Source organism: Sminthopsis crassicaudata, chromosome 4 (genome assembly GCF_048593235.1).
Source record: "Sminthopsis crassicaudata isolate SCR6 chromosome 4, ASM4859323v1, whole genome shotgun sequence".
NCBI lineage: Eukaryota > Metazoa > Chordata > Mammalia > Dasyuromorphia > Dasyuridae > Sminthopsis > Sminthopsis crassicaudata.
Genome location: NC_133620.1, coordinates 246,609,074 through 246,632,238, shown reverse-complemented (window position 1 = coordinate 246,632,238; position 23,165 = coordinate 246,609,074). Strand labels below are relative to the sequence as shown.

The 23,165-nt window shown below is 33.2% G+C and overlaps 1 protein-coding gene and 1 long non-coding RNA gene across 10 annotated transcripts in view; one reads left to right on the top strand and one right to left on the bottom strand.

Annotated features, from left to right (window-relative positions):
* The window catches only part of ADGRB3 (adhesion G protein-coupled receptor B3), a 919,013-nt gene that overhangs the window by 135,630 nt on the left and 760,218 nt on the right, over positions 1–23,165 (top strand). The window lies entirely within an intron of this gene.
* The window catches only part of LOC141566252 (uncharacterized), an 86,571-nt gene continuing 76,130 nt past the window's right edge, over positions 12,725–23,165 (bottom strand). Inside the window, exon 3 of the long non-coding RNA XR_012489257.1 lies at positions 12,725–13,324. This is a non-coding gene — a long non-coding RNA (uncharacterized LOC141566252). The remainder of the gene's footprint in view (positions 13,325–23,165) is intronic.

Here is a 23,165-nt window from a genome sequence, read left to right as displayed (position 1 = left end):
AACAAAACTACACTGAAATAACACCACTAATAAATGACTGGAGCAATGAAAAGGAACAGCCTAAGCCCTGGATTTAGATTAACCTAGATTCATATTTGGTATATATGTGGTATCCTCTGGGATGGAAAACAACTGTAGTAATGTTCACATAGCTTCATGAGAGAGTGATCATTTGTAAAGAATCTGTACCATAGCAGTTATCTTTTTAGGTAGACTGAACCCTTATTAGTATCTTCACTAAATGGAATATCCCATTTGCCAGGATGTATTTCCCTATGATAAAAATTTACTAAGGATGAATACTAGCTAGAGTTGATATCCAATTACAAACCAGATCAGAGCACTATATTGTTTTCTTTGAATACATTTGTCTGGGGTTTAATGTAGAGTCTAAGCATAGCTTATGGTAGAAAATTTTACATTTACTTCTTTTGTATGATATAATTTATAAAATGAAGATGTTAGGTTCTTACTAAGTGCTAAGTCAGTACTTAACAATTCTCTAGTTCACACCTTTGGTTCCGGTCTTTAAGGGGAGTTTACCCCTTTGAACTTCTGAGGAGGAGTTTACCTATGAAATATTATATATTAAAAAGGAGCAAGTTCATTGGTTGAAGTAATTTTCCCACAAGCCCTTGAGTTCTCACATGCCCATTCTCTGGGAGAATAAAAGAAGACAACATTGAGCAAGGAGTTAGTCTACCCTAGGACAGAGTTGGGATGGCTCTTTGGAGGAAGAAGAGTCTACGCTGGAATTGAGTTGAGACAGCAGATCTCCTCCCAGAGAGTGATCAGCAGTTTCTGGAGACAACAGAACATTACATGAAGAATTCTTTCTTTCCTCACATACCTTCTAACTAAGTAGCATAGACTGTTTTGGGGCTAACAAATTAAAATTTTATTGGCAAAAACTTTAGGAAACACTGATTTTTTCCTTAACTTAATATCTTCTATACACTAAATGGTTACTGGAAAGGAATATTGTGAGGATTCTTTTATTTATGTGTGAGCCCTGGATTTTGCCATATGGGTATTAAATTTGTGTAACAAATCCATGAAAGACCAATGATTTTCCTGTTATGAGGAACTCTTGATGTGATGCTTTCAAGCTGAATAGATCACATACAACCAGTCTATATCTTAACAGATACTTCCTGAAGAGCTAGTTGCCTAAGACACAAAAAGGTTAGTGACTTAGTTGCACTCAATCTCATAGATAATAAATAGGAGATGTAGAATTTAAAATGAGATTTTCCTGACATAAGGCAGAGCACTTTATTTACTATGTTAATGAATGAATAAAACAAAATAAAATTAAAATATGTATTGTCCACTTACTAGGTGCCAAGCATTGTGCTAAGTACTGGGGATAACAAAAGTAAAAGTAATATCAGCTTTCAGACACTTTAGTATTATTGTAATTTTTAAAGATCATAAATACTTGGTATATTGTTGATACTAAACACAATTTAACATCACTTTGAAAAAATGTAACTTAAAACATCTTCTCTTTGTATATATGAAAAGTTAAAAATATTTTCATTTCATGGTGGCCTGATTTCCATTAATTCTAAAGGTGACTTACTAAGAATAGAGTTCTAAGCAAAGGTTGTTTGGTACCATTCCTAGGGTCATACCACTGGTAAAGCTAGGAATAGTCTTTTATCTCTCAAATTGAGTTTTATTTAATCTATCATTTATATGACATCACTGGAAACTGTTGTATTCCTCATGTTGTTGTGTTTTTTTTGTTTTTTTGCTTCTTTTCTTTCTTTTTTTGCTCTCCTTTCTCATCCTCCCTCTTTCCCTTCCTTCCCTTTCTTTCATTCCTCCCTTCCTTCTTTCTTTTCTTCCTCTGAAGCTTGTCCTTTTAAACACAAAAAAAGTCTTTCATTTTACTTTTGGTGATGGAAATACTTTACAAATATATTGTGAACTTTCATGCCTTCTTCAGTAGAATATACTCAATATTATTTCACCTTTTTCAATGAGTATATTTGAAGAATACTGAATATTAAGTGGAAAGTAATTGGGATTTAATCCTATTCTTTTATCCTTACTAATTCTGATTTTGGCAAAAGCATTTAACTCTGAGTCTCTTGTTTCCTAAGGTGTAAAAACATTGGGACTATATCTATGATTTCCTTGGTATGGGAAAAACTCCACTACTGATGGAATTTATTACCTTTTCTGCAATTTATAATCTTAGAGAGAGTGTCCTGAAATTCAGATGATTTAAGTAACTTATTAATGACAAAACAAGTGTGAATCAGAAATAAAATACAGGTATACCTGATTCTGAAACTGGCTTTTCTAACTGCTTCTAATGCTATAAAATGAGTATAAAAATATGCTTGCTTTTGTGACTATGCAGGAGTGTTCTGAGGATTAAATATTATATATTTTAAGGGGGTATTTTGTTCCTTCCCCTCTAAAAACTGATATAGGCACAGATAACAAAGAGGGGATAATAAAGATAATAAGATATTAATATATTAATCCTTTTTTTATGAATCTGAAACACCTTTTCCTAATAGAATGAAAGTAAGCTACTCTGTTGGTTGAGCAAAATTTGAGCACACCCTTGCAGAATAGTATAGGACTGGATGATCTATTAGCATCTGTGGAAAAGCCATTTTCCACATGCCACTTTGAAGAAGAACTGGTAAATCAATAGGATAGATTCTATCTTGTAGTCTGGAGATTCATCCATTGTAAAGACCCACAGTATTTTTTTTAGAAATAAAAAAAAAAAATCAACCCCTTAAGCATCATTATTGTTGTTGCTCAGTCACTTTCATTCAAGTACCCCAGGGTAGAGGACAGTACTATGGAAAAGAGGTGCTGAATTGTCTGCTGTATCCAATGCATCTTTATCAAAAATTTAAAAATTAATGATATAGAGAGCTAAAACTAGATAACCATTGTCTTATCAATTCCACCGAGTTAACACCTTGTTATAGGATTAAATCTATCATATAGAGTTCCTGCCCTTTACAGAAAATGAAGAAAAAAACATAATTTGGCAGTATTAACTTTTTCTTGCTGCTATATTAAATGATCTACAAAAACTAAACTAAAATTAATAATAGCAGTTACTGGTACTCTTAAAAATATTTACATCACATGGCCATTGTATTTGCAGCCTATTTCCTACATAGACACACCACACACATACACTTTAAAACTCCTCTTCATCAAAAAAGTCAAATCTACTATTCAGTGTTTTTAAGCAGTCATTTTGAATTTTTGTATTCAAATATGCTTGTAGGCAAAATGAAAAAAAAAAAAAAAAACTTCATATTTATTACCTGGCATGCTACAAAAATCACTGAACTGATTCAAACATAACATAAAGAAGAAAATCAACTCACATCTACCATTTTCCTTCAGGCACATTTGAAAAATATGAGCCATTTAAATTTTGTGTTTATTTTTTTACTAAAGCAAAGCTTTTAAATTTCTATAAATAAAAGCATATGAATGTGCTTATGATTTAGAATAAAATTATTATTGCTAATACTTATTTTAATTTTTAAATGCAAGAATTAATAGCACATGTGAAAATGTTCTTAATCATGTCATCATATTTTACTAATATTCATTGATCCATATACTTATAAATGTTAATATTCATTTAAATACTATTAGTTCAGCCATAGTTAGTCTCCATTTTTATTTAAACATATAAGAAAAATAGCAATGGTGTTTGTATTGGTGTTTAACAACACAACAATGTATTTTTTTTTTAAGTCTATTCCCACTTATTACTTATTAAGAACATAAATTTACAGTCAAGACAATGAGAATCATTCTGACTTACTTTTAAAAAAAAAGACAGTGAATCTGAAATATTGTTTTAAATACAGCTAAGGATACTTCCTACTTTTCTGATTGACTTTCTGTTGACACCAGCTGAATCTAAATGATTTGTATATCATCAAATTACTGCATTGCACATTCTGCTGCCTTCAATATACTGATTATTCTTGTTTTATTCATTTTCAACTGACAATCACTGTCTTTATCTTCCTAACAATATGAGAAAATCTGCATATTTTGTTTTTCAATGTTCTACACTCAAGCTTCAATAATTAGATTCAGAGCCTCCAGTCTCATTTTTCTCTAGAGCTATTATTGATTGTCTGGCCAGGAAGACAGACACTCTAGAAGTAATACATTAAGGAAACAACATTTTGTTGCACTGATAAGATAAGTGTTTGCTAAACCACTGATTTGTATAATTTTGGTAAATACCTATCTTCCAACTAAAGTTGATTATATCTTTGGATTATGCAGAAGAGCTTAATATCCTCCCAGTTATTATTTTTTGGTCTTTTCTTGTGCATTAATATCTCTACTTGAAGAGAAGCCAAGGAAACAAGAAGAAATTAAGATTTGGGGCTGCAGTGTTTCCTTGGGTTATCAATTTCTTTCAATTAGGCAATTATACAAGGCTTTCCTTATTTCTAAATGAGAAGTGACAAATGACTTTTTCCAGGTAGTAAGTTTTTAGTTTTTTTTTTTTTTTTTCTTTAACCAGTGCCTTCTTTCTCAAGGTGTTGTGGATGTGCAGGCTTTTGATGAGACAAGGTGCAGGTGAAGTAAAAGAATTTACTAAATTATAAGTAAAATTAGAAGTTTACGTTTATTATAAATCATCAAGAGATCTCAAATGGAGCAGAACTCTTTGATGGAATTAGAGTTCTGTCCATTCTGCCCACCCACCCATTCTTCCCACCCTCGTATATATGATATGAGACAATACAGAGCTATTGGGTTTGAATAGGCTTCAGTAAGGCTATAGAAAGTTTGGTTAGTGATAGTTCAAATTGTATAAAGCTTAAGTGGAGGTACTCAACGTGAATTCAGTTCTATTGATAGCTAAGTAGGGGTACTTAGCTTTAATTCAGCTCTATAGAAAACTTGGGTAGTGTCAGCTGAACTCTATAGAAAGGTAAATTAGTGGTACTTAACAGAGGTGGGGTTGGGCTGGCTTCTAGGTCACTATAACATGGAAAGTTATTTTTTGGGGGTCTCCAGCCTCTGTTTCCCTAGTCAGATTCCCATCAAAGGCATGTACAAGACATTATGATGAATTTAGTCAATGTCTTTTCCCTTGGTTTTTATACCATTATTCTTAGAATTATAGAACTAAGGAGCTATAGGCATACTGCTCAATTCACCTCCAGCTTTCATTCAGATTTGTTCTACTTCAGCTTAGCTACCTTGCTCCATGGCTCAACCCTGAGGCCTACTTAGGGGTGAAACCCAGCATTAGAATATCCAAAGCAAAACAAATAAACAAACAACCAACCAACCACAAACCTCTAGTAAAATTGTACCATTTATCTGGAAATCATTCTTCTATTTATTCTACTTCCACACCAGTTTTTGTTTTGTTCTGTTCTATCTCCACACACCCTTTGTTGTTGTTGTTTTTTTAATCTATATTTGTCCCTTTTGTTTTGTTATCCTTTATTTAGAATATAACCTCCTTGGGTGGTTACTATCTTAATTTTAGATACCATTAAATAAATGCTTTTCTGTCTTCTCTCTCTCTCTCTCTCTCTCTCTCTCTCTCTCTCTCTCTCTCTCTCTCTCTCTCTCTCTCTCTCTCTCTCTCTCTCTCTCTCACTCCCTCTCTCTCTCTCTCTCTGTCTCTGTCTCTTTCTCTCTCTCTCTCTGTCTCTAACAAATGAACCAAATGAAACAAAAATACCCTCTTATGTCTTGACTTTTGGATCAGGAGTGCTAAGAAGGGATAGAGTAGAAAGACAAAGAATTTAAATTCTAAAAATCTAGCACAGCTACTTCTGTGCAATTTAACATTCTCATTATCTATTAGGAGTTTCTTCATTTCTTTTAGAAAACATATTGCTTGCTGTTCTATTGATTTCTTTGTCTGAGATCTCTAAAGCTTTTTCTGCATTTTTTTTTTTTAAGCATCTATCTCTTAATAGCTCTCCAGGAAAGAAAGAATTTAGGGGGTTGACAACTTAAAATGAAACTAGGTTAACTTTCTTTCTTTTTTTTTTCCTCCCAATTTCCTATTGTGCAATGGCAAATGGTCTTAGAATTTTATTATCTAAAGAAATATGCCCATTTTTACAGTAATGTCTCTATTAATGAATTGGATGTATTACAATGACACACTTTTTTGTCAGAAACTTAATTATCAAAGGAAATAATGTCAATTACAGGATTGCATTTCCAGACATGATAAAAATAAAGTTACATTATGAAAATACTTCCTTTTAATATTAGCTTTCCTCTGAAATTGAATTGAAGCAGTAAATTAGAAGCAGTAACCTTCTATTTTTTTGCCTACTTATTTCATGATTGAAACTAGTTTTAGTTAATTCTAGTTATTCTAATATGCTACTATTACATGAATCTTCTTATTTTGTAATTTTTTTCAGAGCAGTCTGTATAAGGAGAAAAGGAAGAGAAGGTTGTATAATACTTTTGTAAAGCTGGAGAAACTGAGGCAAGGTAGAGATTAGAGAGTTTTTAATATTTTATTTGAAAGGGAGAGATTGTTCTGGGGGCATGTTGCCCCCAGGGCTGATGTCCAAAGCATCCAGCAACCAATGTGAGTTCTCAATGACATATATATGCAGGTGGTTCCAAGCTACCAGGAGGTAGACGAGGCAAGGGCAGAGTCAGAGCACTGAAAGTAGGAACAGACTGACATTCTGATAAATTGGGATCAAGAATAACAATGACAGAATAGGGGGAGGCACCAGATATTCTGATAAGTAGGGTAGGACTGGAGTCATGATGTCTAAGATTGAAGGTCTTTCTCCTGATCTGGATCATGATGATTAGGAGAGAAGAGTGGTATTACAGGATTGAGCAGAACAATTAGGAATTGAGACAGGACAATTTAGGGAAACTGAGGCAGGAGAATAAAAGGGAACTATAGCACAACATTCCATATTCTCTCTTCTAAATATTCAAATTGTTGAATCTGGAAGGTTTTAGCACCATAATTTTGACCAGCCCTATGTGAAGCAAATAAACCAAAATAAAACTAGAAATATGCAAGGACTCATATTGGCAAGGGCAAGTCTCTCCCTGACAACCCCGGAGTTAACAGTAGTACAAAGGTTCCTTGTGGCAGCATGTCAGGTCCTCCTCAATTGGGGCACCATCTCAGCCAGAGAATCTAATTTGAGATGGACAATACACTATGAGTTAGATGGTCTGCAGTCATTTGTGCACTTGGCTCAGCCTCTGCTTATATAGGAAGTAGCAGGGCTCAAGACAGTTCTGCTGCCCATCCTAAGAGGAGTACCCTAAGTCTGTCAGGGACTCCAAAGGGAGAAAAAAGTGGGGCCTCGAGTAGCTCCACCTGTCCCTGCTCAGAAGAACAGGAGCTGCTACTAGGATACAAAAAAGATCCAGATTTCTGAGCAAAGTTAACAGAGTATGCACAGTTAGACCATCAAGGCAGGCAAATCCTGAACTTTTAGAGGCCTGATACCAAACTGCAATGTCCTTTGAGAATGCTGAAATACTAATTAAGGAACTGGGTTTACAGGGCTGGAGAAACAGATCAGAGAGACTGTCAGTCCCAAGACAGGTATCTGTATCTTGGAGATTTTCTAAAGAATAGACCCCAAAACTGAGTCTGCCTGGGCAATTACAACAGAATAAGGGGTTCCAAAACTAAAGCATAACAAGCAATCACAGTAAGTTTAAGCAAAGAGTAAAAATGAAAAGGACTGCATAAAGGACTTCCAATTCAATCTGAACTAGTGAGATAGGAGGTGGAGCAGAAGTGCCTAAGGCAAAGTAAATAGAAATTAGGGATTCTCATTCTTTCAGGTATCTTGAGGAAAAATTCACCAGTTTCCCCAATTTTCTTTCTTCCTCCCTTTTTTTCTCATGGAAAGGAATTATCAAATAATCATCCCCACATAAAAATCCAAGAGTGAATCAAAATTCCTATACATAACAAACTAGTACAGTAGGGTTTTCTACAAATCCCTCATATAACAGCAATAGTTACACAATTTTAACAATTTCCATCCCAAATCTTAAACACATAGTAATAGATGACTCAATTATCATTTGATTAATAGTCATTCATCAATCATTCCCAAATTCCCCCATATCAGTCCCAAAGTACACTAGGAAGAGGAAAGATGGTCTCCCATTCAAAAACTGTCAGCTATAGTCCCAATAAATAAAACAGTAGTTAGGTTTCACAGACCACTGTTAATTGTGCTCTCATTAGTTAGAAACCTTTTAAAAAAAAGTTGACTATCCATACAAAATATCCAGTAACAGACATATGACCAGGTTAAATACTAATTTGCCTGAGTATTTAGGATATAATGATTACATATAATCACATTAGAAACAGCAAGGAATGACATAATTGAATTGCATTAACAGTTCTTATTGACCATTGTCTCTGATCAGTCACAGAAGGAAAAAATTCAGGGACATGACTATAACAATATGAATAATTAAAACTCAACCTTCAGCACATACAGGATAAATAGCCATTTTAACCCAATTTTACTCCAGCTAATTGTTCCAATGGAGCTTTAAAACTCCCAACAATATTAATTACAAACCCAAGAAATTTTACCTCCAGTAACAAATCCCATTAACCAAAGTTTCAGATAAATCCCAAACAGGTATTTACCATGACCTTATATTGATAACAGTAAGACATTTTTCCCAATAAATTCACATCTTTCATACCCAAATAGATATATAAGTTGAACATTATACAAATCATTTTGCTTTAAAATACCCAATATATAGAAAAAAATCAAAATTGCATATTGTCCATAAAAAGAAACATTTTCAAAAGAATAAAGAAAAAAATTTTTTTTCAGAAGCTCTTTAAATGACCTCATGATGACCCAATACAATCAATTAAAACTTATACAGAATATCCATATACCATATAAGAGAATCTGAAAGATTCTTAAAAATATCGATTAAACTTTTAAAAATAGCCCTATCAAATTATGGATCACATTTGTAACCATATTCCTTAACCAAGGAAACCATTATGTGTTGAAATAAACAAATATTGAGTCAATTAACTTAAAAGTGGGCCTGTCTCATAAAATCACTTGCCAGAGCCAAGCCTCTGCAGAAAGTGACTGGAACACACTTAGTGGAGGTGGGGGGGAATTCCATGTGGTTGACCTTCCCCCCACTCCACCTCTAAAAAGGCAGGAGGGAGGGAAGACGAGCTAAACTGGACATCTGGACAAAAGATTTCCTCCTGTTTCCCACTCAATTTTCCTCACACAGAAATCCTTCCATTATAAACTTTCCTCTTTCTTCTCCTACTTACCTCTTCTCTTTCCCTCAGCTACATGCCTTAAACAATCTCTAACAACCTTTCTAACTATATGGCCCATTGGTAAGTAGCAGAGAGCAGTGGGGAGGGGGTTGTTTAATCTTTGCCTTTGAAGGCAAAAGATCCTCTCCCATTTCTCCCTTCCCCACCTCTTTTTTCTCCTCCCAAATACCTTCCTCATATATTATCTTACTTCCTAAAATCATGCAAACCTTTAATTGCTACTACAAATTAATCCTTCATAAATCACCTTCATTTTCCTTTCCTTTTCCCTTCAAAATTAAGATTCACAATACAGTAAATAGCTACATAACTCCATTAACCCCACACATGTCCAGGAAAGCATAACTTATAATGTTAACAAATTACCCAATATATTTCAGAAGAAAACATACTCTGAACCAAACTAAATACAGTTGTTGTTTTTTTAAGTTCTCTCTTCAGTATCAAATGTTTAAATATTCAAACAAATTCTAAGATCTTATACTCAAGCTCACCACATATAGCATGAACAGACAATAGTAAAATCATTTTTAAAACTGCCCCAAAAAATACAGTAGTAAAACCATTTTAAAACTGCCCAAAAGGATGTTTTTGGGTTTGTTTGTTTTCACTTAGGTTTAAACTAGTTCTCCAAAACCTTTCCCCTAGTTTCAAAGCAATTAGCATAAACTCCTTTGTTAAATTAAAATTAAAGCTTTTAATGACAATTATGTTAGTGTTGATGCTACAAATATAAAAATGATGTAATTCCTGTCCTTAAGGAAACGGGGTTCTTATTCTACAAGAGGGATACAAATTTTCCCATAAAAATAAAAAAATGAATACACAGTGACAAGAGTAACTAACAAGGGAAAGGAGGAAAGAACTTACAGTCAGAAACACTGGAGCTGAGTCCAAATTGGAGTTAGGGATTCCAACGAATGGGAGTCAGGTTGTGTCCCACATTCCAATTGTGGGACACAGCCTGTAAGAAGATGACAAATAGAATGACATGAATGTAAACAGAAAACACTCCAGTTTTTAATGGAATATAGTGTTTAAAGACAGTAATTTTAAATGAGCCTAGAAAGGAAATCTGTGCTCAAGTTGTGAAGTGAATATCAAGAAAAGGAAGTAATATTATATCCCAAAGACAATAAAGAACTGCCAAAATGTAAGAAAAGGAGTGATGTGAATATACCTATATTTTATTTTTATTAAACAATTTTCTTCAATTAAACATTAATTTTTCTTCATCTTACTTCCCCCAATTAAAAAATAAAAGAAAAATACTTTTGTAAGAAATAGCATATTATCAATCAAAACAAATTTCTGATAAAAAATATATGTCTCATTCTACACCTTGAGTCTATCATTACTCTATCAGAAGGTAGGCAGAATGCTTCATCAGTTCTTTGGAATTATGGCTGAACATAGCATTGATAAAAGTTCTTAGATTTCTCGGTGGCCTTCTAGGCAGAATCACCAAGATGACCTTCTCCTTGTTGGATAGATGCCCTAAGGAGCTTGTGGGAATTACTAGACTATCTGAATATTGTGAGAGTCTTATCTTTATGCATTTGTAAAAAGATGGGGATATGTACAGCCCTGATTTGAGTACCTCCTTTGAAATTAGGACCATCCAATGAAACATGACTTGTTAAAATGAACCCGAAGGTTTATTTGGGATTGCTCCTACCATAACAGAAAGGCATATCTGAATTAGAATATGGAGCTGTTTGCTCATGGCTAAGTGGATAGAGTGCTTCATCTTCTTGAGTTTAAATCTGATCTCAGATTGACTAGTTGGATGACTCTAGCCAAGTCACAATAATTTGTCTCACTTTCCTCATGTACAAAATGAGCTTGGGAAAGAAATGGCATACCACTCTGGTATCTTTGCCAAGAAAACCTCCAATGTGGTCACAAAGAACTGGAAATTACTAAAAAGACTTTTCAAATATGTCTTTAAAAGTTTATAATAAAAAATGTTCTGTTTCTTCTCATTTTACTCTGTCAATTTAGATGTCTTTTCAAGTTTCTCTGTAACTACCTTTGGCCCTTTGGTTGACAGTAGATTGGAGAAAGGAGAGCTAGAAGCAGGAGACAACTAGATACTTATTTCAGTATCCCAAGTGTGAAGGTCTAGATTGGGGTAATTGTAATATGAATAGATAGAAGGAAGAGATGTGAGAAGTGTGAGTATGAGTAGACAAAATGTGAGACTTGGCAACAAATAGGATATAGTGCATGAGTGAGAGTAGTTAACAATGACTGAAAATGAGAATCTAAATGATTGGAAGAATGGAGGTGTTCCTAACAGAAAAAGAAAATCAATGGAGATGTGCCAAGTTGTTTTGTATGTGTTGAATTTGAGATGTCTCTTCACATAGAATATTATCAGATTTCAACTCTGTTGTTCAGGACAGAGATAAGAGTTGGATATAGATCTAGGAGATTATTTGATTTGAATCCATGGACACTGATGAGATAATGAAAAAAGATAATTTACTTTTAGTGAACACCTATAGTATTTTAAAATCCTATCCCTTTTGGTCCTTTTATGGATATATGTGAGACTCCTTCATGTCCTGGTACTTTGTAATGTTACAGAAAAACATTTTGATGTGTCAGTGAGAGTGGAGATTCTTAGGTAAAGTTGCACTTGCCTATGATTTTTGTGTGTGTAATAGAATGGAAAGAAAGGAACTTTCATGAACTTATCAGATATATAGGAATCATTGGGGTCATAGATCATGTATCTAGATCTGAAAGTGTCCTTGGATACCTTTTAATCCATTGCTTTCTTTTTATAATTATGGAAACTAAGATTAAGTGATCTGCCCAAAGCCTCACAAGGCTCTAACTGTTAATGAAAATTTTGAACTTAGTCTTTTGATTCCAGAGTCAATAATTTTTACATTGTATCACATCATACAATAGTTCTTTAAAGTTTGTGAAACACTTTACAAATATGATTTCACTTGATCCTTACAAAAGCTCTCTAAGGGAGATACTATTATTATCTCATTATAAATGAGGAAACTGAGGCAAGCAGTATGCTATCTCTGTTGAGATTTGAAATAACTTTTTCCTTGATGATCTCAGGCCTTTTTAGAGTGGAGTGTTGATTTCTTATCCCCCTCCTGTACTTGTCCCCTCCCCACTTCTTCACTCTTAGAAAATGAAACCTGAGGAAGTTAGAAAATTCCTTTTTAGGTTGATGAAAAGAGTGAGTTTTTTTTGCTGATTGAAGAAAGAAAAAGCGTCCCTGGCTCTCTTCTTATAAGTTTAGTTCTTGTTATGTATATTATACTGTGCATTTACAATTAGTCCATATGTGTACAAGTATGTAGCTAACCTGACTTTTCTCAGTAATAAAAATATAAACAAGGAAGAACTGGGGAGGATAATGCATTTTTTTAACTTTTAAAATCCTATGTCAGTGATGATATTAAAGAATATTTATTTCAGAAGTTAATTCTTTGTGGACATCATCCAGGCTCAGCTGTCCTAGGGGTGAACTGAACTGGAGCATGAGTACTAGAGTTTGTCTTTATGTTGATCATGGTGGGATCCTGAAAAATCTTTCCTCTTTGGCATTGTAATTTTATTATCAGTGATATGTACTCAAAGACCACATCATTAACTTGATTAAGCATTTATTAAACATCTACAAAGTATCAAGTACTCAGCTAAACTTTGGAAATATAAACACAAAGGATGAAACAATCCCTATAATAAAGGAGCTTACATTTTATTGGGGAGATACTAGACAAATAGATGAATATATACATAATAAATATAAAAGAATTATGTAAAAGGTAATTAGGAAGGGTGGGGATCAACAACTGGCAAAATCAAGGAAGGCTTCTAGTAGAAGGAATGCTTGAGTGTTTCTTGAAGGAAGAGAAGGATTCTGAATCCGTGATAAAAGAGTATATCTTAGGCTCTTCTGGGGACAGTCAGTACAAAGTCATGGAATAGAAAATACAAAGATGGAATATCCTGTGTGAAAAAAAGAGATAAGTCCATTTTGGTTATTATGCCAGAATGTGTCAAGGAAAGTAAAATATAAAACTGTAAAGAGAAAATGGGGGTCTGGTCATGAAAGGTTCAAAATGCATAACAAAAGAACTTGTATTTTATTCTAGAAGTAATAGGAAGTTGCTATTTGTATTGAGCAGTGAAGGGCAGGATTGAATTTGTTTTTGAGAAAAGTCACTTTGGCACCTCTGTGGTAGATGAAATGGAGAGTGATCTAAGGCCCAGATATAGGTTAAGAAATCATTTAAATAGTTTAAATAAGAGGTGATGAGAGCCAGAGGTAAGGTGGCCCTTCAACTGGGCAAAAAGGGTAGAAATGACAAATGTTGGCAATTGATATGAAGAATAAGTTGAACATAATGCCAAGATTCTGAATCAAAAAGACAAAGAATAATAGCTGTTGTTTTTAACCCTTTTCCTGCTTTCTGTCTATTTATATCTCTCTAAGGCATTTGTAACTGAGATAACATGGTTTCTTCCTCATTGAAACCTACTACTACAAATTTTTTGGTGTTATTCTCTCATTCCTCATGTCTAGGTCACTTTGTCCCCACAAAGGTTTTGTTTGTATGTTTCTTTATTTTTTTCTAATTATAATTCATTTCAGAAGGGATTTTTCCTTCTAGAAATTTTTAAGTCTTTAAGAGGTGTTTTTTTTTCCCATTGTTTTAATGATGCATATGAGCATTCTACTATTTTTTGCAATAAATTCAATTGTGGCATTTGGATTGAATTTTTTTGTGGCCAAGACCTTTATTTAGTACAATTCCATATCAATGCAGTCAATTTTCAGACATGATTCAGAGACTTTGATGTGCCTCACTGGTACTGTTCTTGCTTTTCCTTTCTTTGAAATATTTATCATTTTGACCATTTCATCATTTAGTGGCAATTCTATCAGAAACAGACAAGAAGTAAAAGATAAGAAACATAATCCAGGCAATTTGACTTCTTGTTATAAACACCAATAAAAGCTTTACTGGTAGAGCAAGTCATAACTATGGAATGAAATGGGGAATAGAAATATTATTAATACCATTCTTAAACCTGTTAACACAGATAAATGAGAGTTGACTATGTAGAATGTTCTCTGAAAATAAAACAAATAGTTACCTGTTTGTGATGTTTTGAGTCATGTAGGTGCTTCAAATATAGTAGATGGAGTAGTTGACCTTTCAAGGCCCTTTCCTGTCCTATGATTCCATTATGTGAAGGCATAATTTCACAGGCATTTGTATAGAAATATATGCCCCCAGACTGCTCCTTTCTAATGGCACACTCCCACTCCAAAACAGAAGAAAGAATAAGACTGTTAAGTGACATTTGCAGTTTCAGAATGGCACTATGTGGGAGAGAACTGCCAATCATTCCTGCCAACAACAGTCCCAAGGGGAGTATAAACTAAGCTAGCTTCATCCAATTAAGAGGAATAATTATAAGGAATGGAAGATAAACAAAGCTAAGAAAAATTTTATACAGAACTATGATAAATATTCCCAGTGAAAAGCATAAAGTGTATTTAAAGTTTGCTTGCTCCCCAACCTGTAAAGCCACATTGATTTTCCTGGGAAGTGCACTATGAAATGATCAAAAAGAAATCACCCTACTTTATTTCATCACCAACCAAAATGAGTGGTAATGGAAAAATTAAAGAGCTCTATAAAGGATTCAATTAGGTCAAATCTCTAAATGATATTGGGTTAGTAAGAAATATAAAATATTAAGTTGTGACCAATTTAGCTATTTGTAGCATAAGAAATTTTGCACAAAAAGGCCGTACATTTTTGGCTAAGATTGTATCTATCCTAATGTTATAAACAGTATATATGTTAGTAATATTTTTAAAAGATAGGCCTTAGCAGGCTAAAACTGTCTGCTTTCATAAATATGAATTAGTAACTCAAGACCTTATACATTAACTCATAACAATGAAATTGCATATGTACTTTCTCTCTGTATGATAGCAGAAAGTCTTAAGAATTAAATGTAATTTTCTATCTCAGCAATTAACCTCAGCATACCTTTGCATTACAGTGGGTATAGATAACAATATTTTAGGTATAAAATTATAGACATGAATTTCAGAGTCATTTTACTACCATGGCTATAGATGCTTCTATGCATTTAAGCCTTATGAGATAATTTAAAATAACAAGGCAATGAAGTCTGAATCTAGTATGGTGATAGAATAACAATATGAATCTAGGGAAGTGTCAAGTCCATATATAGCTGGTGTTCTACAACTTGTGACTTTCATCCCTTTTTTCTGTTTAGCCCTAAAACTTAGGTTTGGTATAAATGCCACATCAAGATTCTTCCAATAGATGAAATTGGATTAGTGTCATTACCACCAGCAAATGATAAGACCAATGGATAGAGTCAGGAAGACACATATTCCTGAGTTCAAATCTGGATCTTCTTACTAATTGTATGACCCTGACCAAATCACTTAACCATGTTTGTCTCAGTTTCTTTATCTGTAAAATGGACTGGAGAAGTGAATGGTAAACCACCAGTATCTCTTCCAAGAAGACTCCCAATAAGTCACAAAGAGTTGGACTTGACCAAAATGAATGAACAACAATAAATATTAACCAGAATTATTTACTTCAATAGAAACGATCACTAGTGTAATTTCATGGATTTCATGGGACATGAAAAATGTGACAGAGTAGAAACAAATCCATGATCTTTTCTGGTAACAAGGTAAAAAACAGTCCCATGAGGAGAAGACTGAAGTCAATTATTAGTTTTGGGAGATTAGAAAATCACTTACTTAGTGTGACCATGATAGTCTCCACATACATATAAAATTATAAGCTATTTTGTGCTGTCTTCCACTGACAAACCTTGAGAAAATGGAAGTCTTATATGGGTTTACATAAATGCACACACACACACACACACATAAATATAGTCTGCAAATCCATGTTTGAAAGTCATTTTTCTATAGCTGCTGTATGAAGCAAACTAGCAAAGAATCTGTTAGCTGATCTTATCCCAAAAGTTAGATATACAGATTTAATGAGTTAGTATGCCTTGGAGGTGATAGATTAACAATATGAATCTAGGGAAGTGTCAAGTCCATATATAGCTGGTGTTCTACAACTTGTGACTTTCATCCCTTTTTCTGTTTAGCCCTAAAACTTAGGCTTGGTATAAATGCCACATCAAGATTCTTCCAATAGATGAAATTGGATTAGTGTCATTACCACCAGCAAATGATAAGACTAGAATATTCACTAAGAGGTCATGCCTGGAGTATAGACCAGCCATTACAATGCAATTTTATGGTCAAGAAAAGCCCTGTGCTAGGGTGTATTTATTAAAGATGGCTTACGATAACTTTTTTTTTAACTACATAGTAAACAGAAATATAAATAAAAACAGGATTATTAGAAGGAAGTGTTAAAAAGGTGCAACTCCTAATAATATGATAGAACAATGATTGTGCCAGAAGCCTTTCTCAACTGTGAGATACCTGAGGGAAGTGAGTGTGTCTTATTCAAATTTTCTTTCACCACCTAGTACAATCATGGACTTATAAATCCTCTACTGTGTTGTATTACTTGTTGTATGAAGCAATCTAGAACTATGCAATAAGTTTATAGACAATCCCAATTTTTGTTCATTTTAATATCTAAGAGCACATATAGCAGTACTTAATGTTTACTCCTCATATAGAGATGCTTCAATTTTCCTCATACCAGAAATGTGCTAAAGTGTAGTAATTCAATTGTCAATATATGACAATTTAATTACCATTTCTCTTATTTGAAAAACAAAATCAGGGGCAGCTAGATGGCACTGTGGATAGAGCCCTGAATTCAGGAGGACCCAAGTTCAAATCTGGTCTCAAACACTTAACACTTCCTAGCTGTGTGACCCTGGGCAAGTCACTTAACCCCAGCCTTTAAAAAAAAAAAATCAAATTGGTATATTTCATTGTATCAAAAGAAAATATGAATACGTGTTTCCTTCCATGTCACAACCAAATCATAGTGTGATACCATGTACTTCTGTTGTCCTAACTAAAAGGATGCAGAAATTGAAAGATCAATATCCTCTAGATTTAAGGCAAACATTCAAATATCTGTATATTTTCAATTTTATTGTTATTTATTAAAATTTTTATGCCTTGTTACTGAGACAAGTTCTAAAATTACAATAGCAGAAATATATTATTTGAAATTTAAAAGTGACTCAGATAAATCACTAAATAAGATGTCAGACTTGTTTTCCAAACTCAGGTTGCACATTTGTCTAACACTAATTTCATGGATCTAGAAATGTTAACGGACTTGTTCAAAGTCATATAACAAGTGTCAGAGCTTAAAACTTAGATCTTCTGACTTTAAGAAACTAAGCATGCAAAACAAACAAATAAAAAATGAAACCCCTAATGTATAACTCAGATAATTCTTATCAATCTTTGGCTGTAGATAGATAATATCTGAATTAGATAATTATAGATAATAACAATTATTAGATATGCTTAGGGGTATCTGAAAGGAAGAAAAGAGTGAATTAAAATGTTAAGAGCTATTTCTAATCAAATAACAGAAATTAAAATTATAATATCCAAAATTCTAGAAGCAGTATGGAACAGGTAATAGAGGGTTATCTTTGAAGTCAAGGAACCAGGGTTTAAAATCTATTCCTAACACATCCTACCTGTGTTGCCCTAGGAAAGTCTCCTACTTTTTCATTACAGAGGGCATTTTTTAAACACTTTAAGCCACATATGACCATATATAAGAATAAAAGGTATTTCTTTATCTCTATATAAAGAGTCTATTACACTGATCAAACCAAAAATTTTTGGATCAGAGATCCACAAAGAAAATCCATTAAGCATTAATGAAAAGTATTAAAATTGTAATACCTTTTATATCCACCATACATGGGGTATAATAGGAAATTGCTACTTTAAGTGCAAAAATAATTATTTCAATTGTTTCTATGAAAATTTTTGCTTACATCTTTTAAAAATTATTTAACCTGTTTTTGGTGATCTACCTAAATGAAAATGGTAATCCTAAAACCTCATCCAGGAATTAAAGTGTATCTTGTGATATTAATAGTTAAGCAAGAATAAGTTTTTCTTTTTTTTTTTTTTTTTTTTTTTTAATCCTATTAAGTTAAATAGTATTTTTTTATGTCAATCACTCTGCTAATTTCTAGGAAACAAAGATAAAACAAAATAGTTATTGTCCTCAAAGAGCCAATATTCTGCTGGGGAAAATCTTTGAGGAAAAACTCAATGACTATCAATATAGCTAGATTTGGAGGTATGCATAACCAAAGGTTGTCCAATATGTGGTCTTTTTTTTTTTTTTTTTTAAACCAGGACAACTCAGAAACATCATTTTTTAAGCAAAAATAGGATTTATATCAGCCCAAGTAATGAAATCTTGTAAATTTAAAACAAGAATATTTGTTAGGATTCTTACAAGGTGCTAAGTCAGTTGTCTAATTTAGCATGGTACTCAACAGTTCTCTAGTTCAGACCTTTCTTTAAAAGAGCATATAAAAGGACAAGGCCACTCATGGAGTTTAGGAGATTCACAATTAGGATTGACTTCCTGCAGCTCTCACAAACCCATTGTAGCCCACAATCCCACTCTCAGAGGTGGAGTCTAATTCATTCTAACCTCCACCATTGTGCTGTCTGGAGACATTGGGAAGACAAGAGATTGAAGCTGGCTGGAGGCTGAAGTACAAACCTTTGGATTCAGAGGGAGATAGAGGCTGAAGCTGGAAGAGACAAAGGACTGTAGGCAAGATCCAGAAGGCCTCCAGAATACTAGCCGAGCCCCAAGTGAAGGGGATAAGATTTGGAAAGAGACAGTAAAGGATGGATAAGATTTGGAAAGAGATAGTAAAAGATCTGGACTTTAACTCCTGGCTGAATTTGAGGAGATTATTGAAACTGAACTGAAGCAAGGCTACCTCCAGAAGCTCCCTGAAAAATGATTGCAATTTAGAGAAAAGAACATTATAAATATCGTTGGCTCAAGGGTTGGTTTTATAGTGATCTATTAACTTTAGTTCTATATATTTCATTGAAATATTAGCCTAATTCTTATATGACTTTCAAACATATCTAGGTCCTTGGGTTTTTTGAATAACTTCTTAAAATCAAATTTATTTTTTACTTTTCTATATTTGCTTCTTTTATATAAGCATTGTATAGAATATTCAGCTGTCTGAACTCCTTGGTACTTACTGAACATCATGATTGACTTTAATTAATCAATCATTAATCAAAGACTAAACACTTTTAGGATGTTTTTTGTCTTTGGTGAAATTATTCTTTTTGCTATCTTTCTAAACTTTTAAACCTTTTAAAGTAGTTTTCAATTTTTTTTTCTTATTTTAGCCCAATAACATTTTCTTTTCCTTCTACTGAATAGTATTTTATTTTTTTCCAATTACATGTGAAGAGTTTTTGGCATTTACTTTTATAAGATTTTTGAGTTCCAAACTTCCCTTGCCTTTGCCTTCCCCAAGACACCAAGCAATCTGATATAGATTATACATGTACAATCAAATTAAACATATTTACACATTAGTCACATTGTTAGGATTACTAGGTGAATTCTCACCTTGTCACTGTCCAGACAACCTGAGAAATCCTAACATCACATTGTGAAAGAAGAACCAGAAGAAAGAAAAAAAAAAAAACACAAGAAAAGAAAAAAAAATGAAAATAATATACTTCAATGTACATTCAGACTCCATAATTCTTTCTCTGGCTGTGGATAGCATTTTCCATCTTGAGTCTTTTGGAATTGTGTATTCATTGTATCTTGTAGCATTGTATTCTTGACAATGTTGCTATTACTGTGTACAATGTTCTGCTCACTTCAGTCAGCATCAGTTCATGTAAGTCTTTTCAAAACTTTTTTCCTTAAAATCAGCCTGCTTATCATTTCTTATAGAACAATAGTGTTCCATTATAGTCATATGCCACAATTTGTTCAACCATTCCCCAATTGATGGATATACCCTCAATTTCCAGTATTTTGCCACCCCAAAAAGAACTACTATAAACATTTTTGTACATATGGGTCCTGTTCTAATTTTTATGATCTCTTTGGGATATAGATCTAGTAGTGGTCTTGCTGGGAAAAGAGTATGCAAAGTTTTATAGCCCATTGGACATAGTTCTTAATTGTTCTCCAGAATGGTTAAAATACTTACAATTCCAACAACAATATGCCTTCAATTTTCCCTTATCCCCAACAACATTTATCATTTTCCTTTTCTATCATCTTATTCAATCTGATAGATGTGATGTGGTACCTTAAATTTGTCTTAATTTATATTTATCTAATCAATGTGATTTAGAACATTTTTTTTCAAATGCCCATATGTACCTTTAATTTTTTTCATCTGAAAATTATCTTTTCATTTCCCTCGACCATTTAGCAATTGGGGAATGATTTGTATTCTAATAAATTTGACTACGTTTTCTATATATTTTAGAAGTGAGGCCTCCATCAGAAATATGGGTAGTAAAAATATTTCTCAGATTTCTGCTTCCCTTCTCATCATCTTGGTTGCTTAATAACATTTTCAAGAGTAGCAATATGGGTAGAAGAGATAAAGAGCCAATGTGGAGTCAGAAATATCTGGGTTCAGATCCTCTCTCAGACATATGTAAATTGGGGGCAGCTGGGTAGCTCAGTAGATAGAGCACCAGCCTTGAAGGCAGGAGGACCTGAGTAAAAAACTGATCTCAGACCCTTAACACTTCCTAGCTGTGTGATCCTGGGCAAGTCACTTAACCCCAATTAATTGCCTCAGCAAAAAGCAAAAAAAAAAAAAGAAGAAGAAGAAAAGAAATACGAAAATTTTATAGTACTGTGCAATTGATAAAACTTCATACTATCTGAATTGGCTCTGTGATCCTTGAAGATATAGACAGTTGCTAAAATATATCTGTGAAGGAATTTCTATACTGAGAGTACTGATACATCATAAAAACAATTTGACATCTCACTTAGCTTCATATCACTATACATGAACATGTAGTGATGTATATATACATATATATACATATATATATGTACACTTGCAAGTTTATTTGCATAAATTAATTAAAGTATCATTATATTGTGAGCTATTAGGATATACAGGCAAAAAGCTATGGAAATTTATTTGGGTTTTCATATCTACTATTAATGAACCTTCCCATCTAAGTTGAGGTTTACTGTAGAGAAGAAGATTGTTGCATTGAAGACAAATGCCTTCACTGGGGAAATTTTAAAAACATAATTAACACATTGTTTTTCAAGCACACAAGTAAGGCAACATTGTTATATATCTGTGTAATGAAATTTAAGTAAGAAAGAATACATGCTATGTTCGTGCAATCTATGGAAGGTTATTGACCACTGGGGATGGAAGGAGATGTCTCTAGGTAAATTGGGGATCATTTCTCATAGGAAATACATTTAGAATCACATATATGAAAGGGAGACAATATGGAGAGAACATTAGCTTTGGAGGCAGAGAACTTGCATCCAAAGTTTGACTCTTTTAGTTAATACATATTTGATCTTGGACAAGTAAAGGCACTCTAAGAGTTATTTTTCATAAAATAACAAGATTGGCCTTGGTGACCTCTAAAGTTTCAATCTAGAAAGATAATAAATCCTTATACCTCAGTGATCTGTATCATCATTGTCATTTTTTACACTAACACAAATGGAAGCTTTCCTGTTTTGAACAGCAGTCCTTTAGAGTCATTGTGCTAAAAGCATTAATCTTCCTCTAGCCAACTTGGTAATGAACATTTCTAAACTTAGCTAGGTCAGTCTTCAGATAATAGATGTACAATCTGCTACATATGTCAGTATCTGATGCATGTTTTTGCTTGGCAGGATCTGTGAGACCTTATGTTTCATAGGCCTAGTCTTTGAAAAATCTAGGGTTACCTCCCCATCAGCAATGGAGCACCTATATACACATACACCTCCAAACACACACAAACATATATATATATATATGTATGTATATTATATGTGATATTATCTTATTTATATATGTGAGGATCAAATGAAATGATGCCCATAAAGTATTTTAGAGCTATAAATGACTAATACAAATTATTATTATTTTAGTAATAGGACAATTAGAAAATTCCCATTAATTCTATTTCCTATTAGAGGCACTTACAGGTGTTAGTGTTCTGTAGAAATTTTTCAAATGTATTTGATTTTTCCATGAGCCATTGTCTATCATTTCAGAAATGTCACTTGTCAACTACAATTTTTCTTTAGTAAAGAAAAAACTGAACACTTTAATGAGGATTTTAAACTTAGTTTCACCTAAGTTTTCCTGTGTTGCAAGATACTTTAGCAGTGAAAATGTACTTTTGTCTGATCAATAACATGACAAATTCTTTTATGTTTTCTTTGATTTTATTTCCTTGTATAAACTGATTGAGTTATACATCATGTCTGTTACAATGGAAGCAGCTTCATTTCATCAAAGCAAAATCCATTCTTGCTATTGAAATAGTCTGTTTTCTTCCCCTGTTTTTTTTTTTTTTTTTTTTTTGAATTGCCAGAGCCGAACGGGATTCTTTTCATTTATTTAAATGTCACCAGTTCCATATTCATTACTAGGTGGTGTGCTTAAACAATTGAGGTGAATTGAGAGAAGTGGAGAAAAAAATAGCTGAGTATATTAAATTGTTGATTTTTTAACCAAACAAGTGGAAGAAATAGCATTCTGATTCCATTAGAGCATTATAGTGTGATATTCTAATAGATCTGCAGATCTGATTATC